This window comes from Talpa occidentalis, unplaced genomic scaffold, assembly GCF_014898055.3.
Source record: "Talpa occidentalis isolate TD23 unplaced genomic scaffold, MPIMG_talOcc4v2.1 talOcc4.11, whole genome shotgun sequence".
NCBI lineage: Eukaryota > Metazoa > Chordata > Mammalia > Eulipotyphla > Talpidae > Talpa > Talpa occidentalis.
This window is the reverse complement of record NW_023601104.1, coordinates 54,493,241-54,506,484: the sequence shown is the minus strand read 5'-3', so window position 1 is coordinate 54,506,484 and position 13,244 is coordinate 54,493,241. Positions and strand designations below refer to the sequence as shown.

The window sequence follows — 13,244 nt, the reverse complement described above, 5'->3', positions numbered from 1 at the left end:
TAAGAACAGCAGCTTGCGCCATGGTAGAAAAGTCACTGGCGATAAAAAGACAATGCGCATAGATCACTAAAGCAGTTCCTAAGTCTGCAGCAAAGTTGTTTTTCTAAATGGTTCCTCCCATAACTCAGTCACACTGATAAGACACACAACTTCTCCTTGAGCCTATACATTATAGAAACTCATAAGTCATCCTGATTATGATGGAAAAAGAAGAACTTTTGTACAAAGAACTGTTGATTAACAACCCCAGCAGCACTGGTTTTTAGATTTTTTTTTTCATTTTTTATCAGTATTACTAATACTAATCCAGATCATCAAAACAAACCAAAATACTAATCCGGGGCCTCCCCGGTGGCGCAGCGGTTGAGCGCTGGGTTGTGAAGCTGCCCGCAGCCTCTGCAGCGCCGGTTCAATCCCCGCTGCTCCCGGCCACCAGAGGAGGGTCCCACATGGCGCGCAGACCTCTCTGCCGCCCGCTGCTCCCCTCAGCAGTGTACTTTGGTCCTTCTGCCTGCTCTGCTCCCACTCTGGCTCTGGTGAATTCTCTCACCCTCCCGTGCTTCTGACTGTCCCAGTGCTTGTATAAATAAATAAATAAATCTTAAAAAAAAAAAAAAAAGAAATTTCTTTAAAAAAAAAAAAAAAAAAAAAAAATACTAATCCGGATAATCAAACCAAACCAAAATAATATGGAATCAAACAAGTCGCTGTGTTGTATATGTAATTGACAGAATTTGTATTTATTTGTTTTTGACTTTTCCCCCATTTTTCATAGGTGTAATTGAAGAATTACACCTAGATTGCCCTAAGAGAGGCAAAACTCACTATTTGTTTCTTTGGAAGCATACCACTTGTTACAGTTCCTTAGGCATTTTGTTTGTGCTTTCACTCTGAAATATCAAAATATATAATACTTAATATTAAAATAATAAAAATATTTTCCTAACATTCATATATGTGCACACATGCATATGTTTATATGACACATAGAGATATGGTTTTATCAGAAAGATATACCTTAGCCCTTCAGAGGACTGGAACCTCAGAGAGTCTAAAACAGGCAAAGATTTGTTAAGCCATATAAAGCTCACTTCTACAGAGAGAGAAATTTACAAGAAGTGAGGATGAGGCATCTGAATTCTTTAAAGAGAGTTAGAGGAAGATTAACCTTCAAAAGCAAACAATAAAAAGAATTTTGGGATTTAGGTGTGAGATGACCAAATCTCAATATATAACCTATTGTATCACTAAATATTCAACAAAAACTTTAAAATAATGTCAAAAATGTTGTCATTTTATCTTCTGCATGATTAATTTACATGAGTAATGTATGTGATCATAGGACTAGAGGATTGATTTTAGAATCAATTGGCTAATTCCATTCTTCAACTACTCTTATCTGATTAGCTTCTACTAGTCTGATTGCTCTCAGTCCCCACTATTTACTATGAATTAAAAAATGTCCTAAAAATTTGCCTTTTTTTTTCCACAGAAAGTTGAACTCCTTTAGCCAGAAAAATCTAAGTTTGGAGGTGCTCTAAGAACATCGGCAAGGGAAATATATTAAGGATGGTGGCGCATCAGGCATTTGAAACATTGTTATGGAATATTTTGTCAATCTATAAATTTGAAGGTTTTCAAAAAGTAAACACCACTTTCTTATAAACCTGCTTGGATTAATTATATAGATGTCAATAAACACCAAAAGAGATATTTGTCTTTTATTGTACATATTGCTAAGACAGAACGATTTAGTGCAGTTCATACCTAATTGATTAAACTTCAATTAAAAATGTATTATCTCAAAACAAGAAGTTTCATAAGCTCAATTTTGAAATATGTGATTAAGACTATCACAAATGAGTAGTTTCTAAACACAGTTTGCATTAAACAAAAGCAAATGCATGATTTTGCTCTTGCAATTTGGGGAACACAAGGCATCAGAATCTCTAAGGTAATCTCCTATGTCCCTTCTACTACTTTACATTTTCTTTGTGTTTTGTCAACAGATGACCTAGATGGTTTTAAAAAGAGCTATTTTATAGGAGCAAGGTTGATTGGAACTGAAGATTTTAGGAAGTTATCATATTAGAAAAGAACACAGAAATATCATTTCAAGTAGAATATTATAATGGAAATGTTACTATGTATGTGCAACTTTGTGATTTAGCAAACCATTCAAAGAGTCTTGTTCCCTTAGCCTTTGAACAGGATGCAGTGTTTATTAAAAATAATATATTCGGATTATTTCATATACCCATCAGATCAATAATATATAAAGTTGTATATGTGACTGGTATAATTACATAAACAAAATGCAAGTAAATATGTCAAATCATAGTTGCCTATGGGTTGAGGGACAGAGCCATCTTTTTTTAATTATTTTTTATTGAAGTAACATTGTACTGTAACATTATATATGTTTTAGGTATTCATCAAAAAGACAACACATATATAATACATTAAGCTCATCATCAAAAGTCCAATTCTATCTTTCACTATACAGTTGTCCCCTTTGACCTGATGTACCCACCCACTTCCTAATCCCTCTCCAGAAACACTAATTCATCTGGTGGTCAAAAATCATATTTTTATTTAGTTTATCTGTTTATCTATATACCCCACACATGTGTGAAATCACAGTGTTTGTCATTCTCAATCTGGCTTATTTCACTAAGCCTAATTCTCTTCATCTATTTCTATAACTGAGTAGTATTCCATTGTGTGTGTGTGTGTATGTATATCCATTCATCAATCAATATTAAAAAAAAACCCACAGAAACACTAATTCAAATACATATATGTATATCTACACATCCCCATGGGCTATTTACAATCACCAAGAACTGTAGTGTTTCTTGAGAACAGGAAAATCATTGAGTGGCGTAAGACAGAGAATATTTGACACTGTAGATGATAAGGAAAAAGCCTGGAAACTAAACTGTACACATGCTGCTGAATGTGAAACATTCCATTGCTTAATTCTTCCCCACAGGAAGCAGACTTCTTTTTCAGAAAGCCTTCATCCCTCCTCAGTTCCTCTGAGTTTAAAGGGGTCATTGGAATCAGAGGAATCCCAGTTCCTCTCCAATGCTCACATACTATCAATTATATTAAAGACATTGACGCCTAGAGTGTGGAACTGGAAAGACTGACTGGAAGACATGAGAGCCAAGCAAGATGAGTGTTTTGGTAAGGAGACAAGAGTGAGAGTTTCAGAGTGAGCCCTTGAATTTAAGACTATAGGAAACTTGGAGAGAAAAGGTCAGAGGAGTTAACAAATTTATACTGTCAAGTTATTAATTAGTCTTTAGTGGACTTGGGGAGATATAAGTATCTATTTTACTTCTAGATTATGTACCGTGTTTTTATGAATTCACTACTGCAGTAAATATTGAAACATTAGGAGTTCCAGAATAAATTCAAGTATATTTACATCTACTTAATTACTTAGATTGCAAAAAGTAGTCATCTCCCTGCATTCAAATTGCCATTTTAGCCAGAATTAATTGCTTCTGTGTTTCTAAAGTAACACAGAAAAGTTACATTTATCAGATTCGTTAGAACAGTATATCAGGGTTTCAAAATCATCTAAATATTTCCCTAAATATACAATATTATTGCATGTGTAGGATATCCTCTTTAGGTATAGATAAGTAAAGCACCTGGTTCTTATTTACTGTTAAAATCCAAATAAATATAATGCCATGACAAAATTCTCAGGAAAGATGAATGATTGTAGTGAAAATATGTGTTATTGATTTCACTTTTTTCTTTCTGAATTTAGAGTGTAATTTTTCTTTGTTTCTTCTGTAAACACAACCTGCATTGACAATCAGTCTAGGAGGTTCCTATAAGCTGGGTTTAGGTTTTATGAAGAAGAGTTGTCCTCAAGAGTCTGTAACATGATGTACAGAAAAATATGACTCACACCGAAGATGTTCCCAAAGACACCCACACTCCTAAGCTGAATCAGAATGCTAATGTCCTGTGGGTAGAAGCCAGAGTTTCTAAGTTTATGGTTTCTATGTGGCTTTGGTGTGCTTTTTTGTTTGTATGGTCATGCCAAGAGCTGTTATTTTTGAAAATGCAAACAGTTGCTAAAAATATCAACCAAAAATTGCTATGGACTAAATTTTGCCACCTATTCTGCCCCAATTCATGTATGAAGTCCTAACCACCAATGTGATTGTATTTGCAGATAGAGCTTATTAGAGGCAAAAATAAAAGCATTAGACAAAACCTAACATTTAATGTTAAAAACCTCTCAAGGATGTAGAAATAGAAGAAAACCCCCTTAATATAAAAAAAAAACTTTTGGCTGATATAAAATTTATTGGTAAAATATTAGACATGTTTCACCACCACTGAGATTGAGAATGAAAGGTTATGAACATTTTCCTTCAACACTGTACTTTGTATTAGAGGGCTTAGCCAGCACATTTTAAGAAAAAAGGAAGCAAAGATGGAGGGAAGAGGGGAAAAGGAAGAATAGAGAGGAGGAATAGAAACTAAATCTCCATTTTTTTCACTCAATAGGCATAAAATTTAGCTGACCCTAAAATTAATTCTGTAAGCTTACACTAATTCATCTGGTGGTCAAAAATTATATTTTTATTTAGTTTATCTGTTTGTTTTTATCTATATACCCAACATCAGAGTGTCTTGACACAATCCAGTATCAAGGCAGGTGAAACATTAATTACATGAATCAGAAAATACATGAGTATACTCTGTATTTAGAATTCATGATAAAGACCATATTTAATTACTTAGTGTTGAAATTATCCATCAATACACCTTGAAAATTGCTCTTGTCTACTACTATCCTGAAGAGAGAAAAAATTAAACTTTTTATCACCAGAAAGTTGACTGTTTTGTTCTAGATAGTGAGAATACAAGATTAGCCACATGCCTGTCATCAAACACAAGATTTCCCAGTAAATTTTGATATGATGTTACTATAGTTCTATAACCATCACTTTCAATGTTTTTCAATTTACCTATACAATGTTTTTCAATTTACCTATACATTAAAACTTAGAAAAACATGTAATGAAAAATTAATAGTTGAAAGCCAGTTTTGATCTTATCATATAAGTGAAAACTCTTATTTTTTGAACCTATATAATATGGTGTCTTCATTTTACAAACTGCACTGTAACAATAGCATTTTAAAAATAGCATACTATATATAACAGTTAAACAGAAAGCCAAAGTATAGAATTTGTCTTTTAGCAAAGTTAAAAAAACAATGAACTGTTTTCTTTATTCATTGAAGCAGGAGAGTCTAGCTTATTAGAAGCATATTTAAACATGCTTAGGGTATTTCTAACTGTAGTTTCCAACTGAATCTAGACAAGTTTAAAAAAAAGGAAAAGCCAGAGAATATGCCAAACAGACTTTTCACTAGAAACTAATTTCCTGTTTGGTTGCCTTTATTATTTTAAACACGTGAGAAATGGATTTTGCTGATATGCCCATCAACATTATAGAATTAAAATATTTTTTTCAAGTTACTCTAGAAATCATCAAAACCAATTGAAGACCAAAATATCACTGAAATTTTTGATTCAGAAGGAAATTCTATTGATAAAGCTTATGACTTCATACAATCTCACTGGCATTAATTTCAATTAAGTTTCAATATTTCAATCATGGCATAAAAGAATTATTTAAATCCAACTTATTAGAAAACTGAAAACATACATGCCATTTAAGTATAGAGTACAATGTTTTTCAGGTACCATTTCTTTTTTTGGAACTCAATTGTAATTAACTAATGACAACTTGTTATATAGTACTCCAGAAAGGAAAACTCTAGTCTCATTAGCAATTTATGCCATAAAATTTCAACATTGATTAAATATACTCTAACACATATTCTCGTTTCATTATTTAACTTTTTTATATTCAAATTTAGTAACTTGTATTCATTATTTAGTAATTAATCTTTTAATCATCTTGTCTGTATTTTGGCAATGACCTTATCCTCCATTCCTATTTATTCACTCTTTCCTTTATTAATACAATGACTATTTAAAAAGTGCCTACTATATGCTGGACATGGAGCTAGAATTTGGACTAACATAATGAATAAGAAAAAGACTGACTTTGGGATTGGAGAACTTATTTTATACTTCCTTATATCCACTAATGTGAAAACATTAGACAAAATTTTTGAATATTATATTTTGAAATACCAAGTTCAAAACAATTTTAATATGTTTTTGGTATCAAATAAATTTTTTCAAACATTAATCCATTAATGAAACAGACAAAACTGATTTCAAAAATTTAATGTAAATTCTAACAATAAACGTGAAGATTGAAAATTAGTTTGAATTTTCAGAAAATAGTTTCTTCCATCATTCTTATAAGAATAGCAATGGTCCAATAATTCCAGTTCCTAGTTTGGCTTTCCTTTGGTGAGGTCTACATTCCTCTGTGTTTTCTCCATGGAGTGCTATACCCCTTTTTATTCCTCCACTTTCCTCTGTAGAAAGCCCTCATTCCTACTGATTTACAAGTTTTTCTTAAAGCTACTTCCTCTCAGCCTGAATATGCACAGTACGTGAATATACACAATATGTTTATTTGAGTCCTAATCACTCTTTCTGGGAGAATATCACCACAAAGGTGATTCAGCAAATCACCTCAACATGGATGTTGGGTGCTTTTCCAGATCTCCACTTAAGGATGAGAGAAAAGAGATTCCTCCCTATTTCTGCCATCTTCTGATCTCTACTGTGTAAACATGAAACATAGTTCACATTCATTTAAATACATTATATCACCTACCAAGGACTTTCTGAAATAACATAATCTAAAATTGTAATAAAGGAACATAATGTGGAAAGTTACCCCAGTCACAGTATAGACTTTTTAGCATTTTTGTAGAGTAGTTTGGCTTCCTGGACTAAGCCCTAGTGTTTATATCCTCATAAGCTGAAGTCATTAAACTCTGTCCCTAAACAAAAGCATCTACTCATAATCTCCATTCTTCACAAAAGCTTGCAGTAGGCTTGGATTTTTTTTTTTTTCAAGACAACTTCTTTTGCATGGTATTCCTTTCTCAATTGGTTAGGAGAAGGAAAATAGAAAATCACATGCCCTCCTGATGATAGGTCAGAGACAGCCTGAGGACCACATTGACTTCTTTTATTAACAATTTATTTGTTACAAAACATTTTAACACCATGTATGAGGTTATCCTAGAGTACTGTAAAATATTATATTTCTGTGGAGAGAGAAAAAAAATGAAGTTCACTTTTATGTAGTAAATATTTCAGATTCAAGAAAAACGGGATGTTTATAAGACACTAGTGGTTGTTCCATCATAATAGCAGTAAGGGTCACAGAGCCTTCAAAGGTAAATAATGTGTTTTGGGGAAGAAGGTTAACGTTTTGATAAGTATCAGTAAAGTACTCTTTACAGTACATGGTGTCAGGACAATTGGATATTCATATACAAAGGAATGAAGTTGAACTTCAACTTCACACCATATACAAAATTGAACTAAAAATAGGTCATAGGTCTAAGTATAAAAGTTAAAAGAATACAACTCTTAGGAACAAAAGAGTAAATCTTCATGAACTTGGTTTAGGCAATCAATTAGTAGATATCAAAAGTGCAGTAATAAAACAAAAATGATAAATTAGACTTCATAAAATCAAAATCTTTAAAACTCCTATCAAGAAAATAGAAAAATAATCCACACAGGGAGAAAATTTTAGCTATTTAAATATCATCTGCAAAATTACATAGCTGATAATGGATTGATAGCCATAATATATAAAAAACTCACAATGATAGAACACTAACCACCAAGTTAAAATGAAAAAAGGATTTCAATAAACATTTCTCCAAGTAAAATGTACAAATGACCATTAAGTCCATTAAATTATAATCAAAATTATTAAACATTAGTAAAATGCAAAAAACCACAATGAGATAGCATTCCATATTCAAAAGGATGGCCATGATTAAAAATAACAAAAACAGACAATAAAAAATACTATGAAGAATACAGAATAATTTTCATATATTTCTGATAGGAATGTAAATGATACAGCCATATTAGAAAATTGCTGCTATGGTAACAGCACTGGAAGAGGGGACCCTAGACTTTTGAAATACAAACAACTGTATAAACCAGTGTTGCCTCAATAAAAAATTTAGAGAAGTTAAACATACACCCAGAAAATGTACTCTTGGTTATCTACTCAAGTAAAATGAAAACATGTATCCACACAGATTTGAATTCAAATGTTTATAGTAGCATTATTAATAATAGAGACAAAGAGGATCCAATCCAAACATCCATCAACTGATGGCAATTTGATACAATCATACAATGGAATAGTATTCAGCAAAGATCCATGCTATATAACATGTCCTCAAAAAGCATTGTGCTAAGAACTAAATTGCAAAAGTTTAATTATTATTGCATGATTATGAGAAAGTTCTAGAACATATATAATTTAAAAATAGAAATAGATTAGTACTTATTTAGAGAAGGAGGAAAGAAGAGTAAGAAATGATTTCGAATGGGTATAAGATTTCTTTTGAGGATGACAAAAATGTTTAAAATTAGAATATGATGACTGTACAAGTCTGAACAAAGACTAACAAAAATTAAATTGTACACTTAAAGTGAGTTTATGATATATCAGTTATATATCAAGAACGTCAATTTTAAAATAAAATACAACTATTTTTTCTCAATATATTATAAAATTCCTTTCCCTCTCTCCTTATGTTTTTGCCACTGACTCCATGTTTTTCGTAGTGCATCTTTGTTCCTGTACAGACAGAATGGTTCTGTACAGACAGAGTATCACTCTATTTAGTAGATTTTATCACTGGTAACCTGGAAAAAAAAAAGGATATCACATATGATAGTCTCACCACAAATTAAAAATATAAAATACAAGAGGTAATACAAGGTAACTACATAAAAGAATTCCCTTCTTTCCAAAAGAGATACTTTATTCCACTCCTCTGTACTCCCCAACCCACCACAATGAGCCACCACCACCATCCTATATGCACTTTATCAATGGTGTTCAAGGATAACTACTCATTAGTTACCGGACACATTTAAAATATTTTATATGCATCTTTTACAAACACATACACAAAAATACTCTGAAGTTGCATGAAGTTAACGGTCTTAAGAGAACACAAGAAATCAAATAAATTCTCCTCTCTGGAGGGGAGGCAATGCAATCTCCTTAGATTGAAATGCAGTGGGTAATACGTACAATGTGGAAATTTAAATACATCTTATTCCAGTTAAAATCCAAATTAATATCCCCTCAAGTCTCCAGAAAGCATCTTATTTTTCTGCCTTTTAATTCTGCTATATTTCATTTGATGGAATATGTTTATAGTTTATAAATAAATGAAAGAAATCCCATAGGCTCTCTTTAATTTTTAAGTTTTATTTTGGCTCATTAATGTGTCCCATCTCATTTCTCACTTTCCACTAGAAAAATTGCCCAAAGCAATTTTTGACAAAGTTGAACGGGGCTCATTTGTTTACGTCATTTTAAAATGAAACTTTAAAAGACAACATTTGTTGGGATCACAAATTTAAAAGATTTTTATAATAACATGTTGTGATTTAATAAGTTCACATATCTTATTCACAGATATATTTAAGAAGTAAACACATCTATTGGGCATTGAGAATAGCTTGTCAGTTGGCGTGTAGAGGAAGTGATAGGAATGAAAAGGCAGACTTGAAATTCTCTAGCACTGACAACATTAATTTCTTACATAATCCACTGAAGCCACACCACAAAAGCAATGATGAGATCTTAAAAACAGTCCCAGAGAAAAGACTTACAGTGGAATGACAATTAGACATTTCAGTACTGCAATCCAGATTACATTGAAAATTATCTTAGAAATGTTAATGAAAATTACCTTGTAGGAATATGGGTATTTGAAGATATTTGTGGTGGGGTGACATACTCTGAAGGGGTGTGATCTTATACTTCTGAATCATTTACAATGTGGTAAACAAATGTTATCTCAATTTAAACAAAGTTAAAAAAAAAAAGCAAAGAAAAAAATTCTAACTGATAGTATGAAATGGATTCCCAGAAAATGTCTCTTGAAAAAACTGCAAAATGAAGAAATTTCCGATAAACATCAAAGATCACACAGACCAACAACAAAAATACCACTAAAGAATATTCTAATTGATGTTTTAGGAAGTAAAGGATGTTGATCTTAGAGAATGAGATGAGATGAAAGAATAAGTGGTAAGAAAAGGAATTGGTAAAAATGCAGATAAATATATAGAAATGTTTGATATTTTCAATAATGTTAGATGAATTGCTTAAATGGTTAGAGTTCTTTATTCCTCTCTGTATCTGTGTAATAGGATAATCTCCAGGGAAAGGGGAGGCTCCAGGTTCACTGACCCACACTAAGGAAAGGTGGAGCTAGGCAGGGAGAAGCTAGACAAGACTGGGAGAAGCAGGAGAGGACATGAAGGAGGCAAATGGAACAGAGACATGTGAAGAAGCTGTGCTTGCATCTCGGCCTTGGATTTGTACCATGGACTTGAGAGGCATGGAAGGAGATATTAGAAAGAGACAGAGACATGGATGAGAGATCCATGGGGAAGTTGGCAAAACTTTATCTTGACTTATATTTTGATTTTACTACTTTTGTCCCAAACTTGCCAGCCCCCAGGAAATGCCTTAGACTTGTGGCAAGCTTTCAGTCCTTAGTGGTCACACTGTAGGCTAACTCTGTTTGGCTAGGCATTTACCCACAAGGGAATGGGTAATTTGGGATGTTTAATTGGAAACTATTTTTTCTATTCTTTGCCTTCTCTTCCCTTTATTGCACATTAAGTGTATTTAAATTCCTTTCCATTGAAGGTCTTATGCACTAGAGTATGTTGTCTTTATGCAGCAGAAGGCAGAACTCATTTACAGTAGGTTTTGGGGATTCCGGGAAGCCCTTCACCCTGCCCTGTAACATCTATGCCCTTTGTAATGTGATTTTCAACTTCCTCCTATTAAGAGGGAGGCTAATTTCTAGTTCCCTGAATCAGATATGTCTGTGTGATTTGCTTTAGCCAAGAGAATATAGCAGAAGTGCTTTGCCTGTTGCAAGCTTGGACTTCAAGGAATTTGTGGTGTGGTAACATACTCTACCCATTTCACGTGAACAAGTCAAGGCTAGCTAACAGCTAGTCAACCCCAAGTATAGAGATACCTAGCTGAATACAGATGATTGTGGACACTTGAGGAAATTCAGATGGGACCAGAATGATCAGCTGATTCCAGTGTCAATTTCAGCACCATGAAGTGAAATATAAATGTTTATTTTTAACCACTAGGTTTTATGGTAACTTGCCATTTCATAGTAATCATTCACATTAAAAAATATGATCAAATCAAAAAGTTAATTATACTCTTAAAAAAAATTTATCATTATCTTTAAAACAAAGAAAATCCCAGGTTCAGAAAATTAAAAGGAAAATTCCAGTAATCTTGCAAGAAAGAAATCTGGTAATCTTACAGGACATGTAAAATGAGGAAACATTCTCCAAATTACTCTATGATATACTAAACATAAGGTTATGATGCCTTAAAAGAATTATGCAAAGGGAGTCATACTATCAAACTCACTTATGTACATAGATACTAAATCTTCCCAAAATATTAGCAAATCAATCTAGAAACTTGAAAAAAAAATGCTGGATCAAGTGTGGCTATCTTGAATACAAAATATTTTAACATAATAAAGAATTAATATGTACATTTAACCTTAGCATTTCTCAATAAATATAGTTTTATTTTATAAGAAATAGTAAACATCCAAAATATCTAAGGTTTACATGTCTTAAACCTTACAATGTTTCTCAGTAAATGTAGTCTCATTTTATAATCTTATTTTATATTAAATATCTGCTAATATTTGCTAGTCAGTATATCTTTATTTAATTCTTTTCAAAATATATTTTTCAGATTGCAAGTAATAATATATTTTCATTATATTTAACACTCTGTAGAGCAAATGCAATGTAGAAAACAAAAGTCAGAATCTTCAACCATCTTAAGAGCTGAATTTGTACCCCCAAAATTCAAGTTGAAGGCCCAGTACCTCAAGTTAATTAAGATTAAATGCAGTCAGGAGGGTGAACCCTAATACAAAATGGCTGGTGTTCTAGTAAGAAGACAAAATTAGGATGCAGATATGCACAAGGGGGAGTCCATCTAAAGACACAGGGAGATCACGTACAAGACAAGGAGAAAGGATTTCCAACCCTGTTGACACTTGATTTTGGACTCCCAACCTCCAGAATCATCAAGGAAATAACTTTCAGTTGATGCCACACTGTCCAGGTGCTGTACTGGCAGACCTAGCAGACTAACAAAGATGACAACTCTATACTACCTTATTTGCCAGATGAGTGCCATATTATATTTACCATAAAAAATGCAACAAATTGTAAACTTTCAAAATAATATGACATTTAAGTCCATTTAATTATACATTCAATTCTATTTCTTCTCAAATGCTTGTGAAATTTATAAGTCAAATAAAAATCCTATATTAAAAAGGTCACAAAACTTAGTAAGTAAATCATTTTGCTGTGAATTCTCCTTTAGTTTCTTTAAATTCATAAATAGTTTGATTTCTTTGGCCTAAAGCTTTCAACTTTGCTGACAATTATGCCTACCTCACAAGTTTGCTGGGAGAAAAAGAGTAGCTAATAACAAGAAGGCAGAAATTACAAAGAAATGAGAATTTTACGGGAGAGGATTACGGGTACTTTGGTAGTACTGTGTGGTGGTAACATATATTTGTGATATGTGAAACTATACTCCTAAATTATATACAATGTTATAAACCAACTACAGCTCAATAAAAAATGATACAATTTTAAAAAAGAAGAAACTCCCCTTGGCTAATAATGTATCTAATAAAGTTACAACCTACAAGATCACCTGATAAAATATTGGCATCAGTTTTTTTATGATTATCGGGTCTGAGGTATATAAAACAAATCTATAAAACTTTAAAATAATATTAATTCAATAACATTTTTGATAAATAACATCAGGTAAGATACCGAACATGGTAATAAACACATAGGTATTTAAATTATAACAAATGTTGGAATAGCATATCAACATCAGTGATTTAGTGTATTTAATATGATATACTAATTCAATAAATATTAATATATGAAGATGAAATAGATTTGATT

The 13,244-nt window shown here is 32.2% G+C and overlaps 1 long non-coding RNA gene across 1 annotated transcript in view; it reads right to left on the bottom strand.

Moving 5' to 3' along the window:
• Positions 1–731: 731 nt before the first annotated feature.
• The window catches only part of LOC119239041 (uncharacterized), a 95,615-nt gene continuing 83,102 nt past the window's right edge, over positions 732–13,244 (bottom strand). Inside the window, exon 3 of the long non-coding RNA XR_005123728.2 lies at positions 732–890. This is a non-coding gene — a long non-coding RNA (uncharacterized LOC119239041). The remainder of the gene's footprint in view (positions 891–13,244) is intronic.